Below are 677 nucleotides of genomic sequence, written 5' to 3'. Positions count from 1 at the left end.
TATCAAATAAGTATAGTATAAACTCTTATTATTCAATTGGAAACCACACATAAAGGAGGTTCCAATTAGATTATATATTGTTAACATGATTACATTAGTCATCTTATTCAATTAATGCTAATACTTGTAAATCTCGTCAAGTATTCATGATTATAACTTATGTTAACAACAAATCAATTTCCTTCCATACGGTTGGGCTAAAAAGTGACAAGTATTTGTTGTACTAAATGTTATACAACATAAATCTAGATTAACCATTTAACAAGCAAAGTATTAAAGAGTGAACAAGATAACAAATAGAAAACATGTTAGTATCAAACATTCAAGTTCATGTTGAGTTTACATTATACTTATTCTTACACCCCATTAGTGCAACTTTTTCACCTTGACATAATAAACTTAACTAAACATAATGAAAGAGAAAAAACATAAATAAACAAGATAAGAACATAAATAAGATAAAAGTTAACTAAGTAAAGAAAAGGAAATGAAAGGCATAAACAAGATATTAATTAATGAAAGAAAAACTTAAACATTACAAAAATACAAAGAGAAAAAGCAATAGCATGATCTTAATCTAGAGATCAAGATGCCTAAATGATTGCATATGCCTTCTTTTATAGGCTAAAATTGAAAACTATTGATTTGATGACTAATTGATAAGTGGGTAGCCAACT

The sequence above is a fragment of the Populus euphratica genome, unplaced genomic scaffold (genome assembly GCF_000495115.2).
Source record: "Populus euphratica unplaced genomic scaffold, PopEup_1.0 scaffold448.1, whole genome shotgun sequence".
In the NCBI taxonomy this organism is placed as follows: domain Eukaryota; kingdom Viridiplantae; phylum Streptophyta; class Magnoliopsida; order Malpighiales; family Salicaceae; genus Populus; species Populus euphratica.
Note: the sequence above shows the minus strand (reverse complement) of the source record.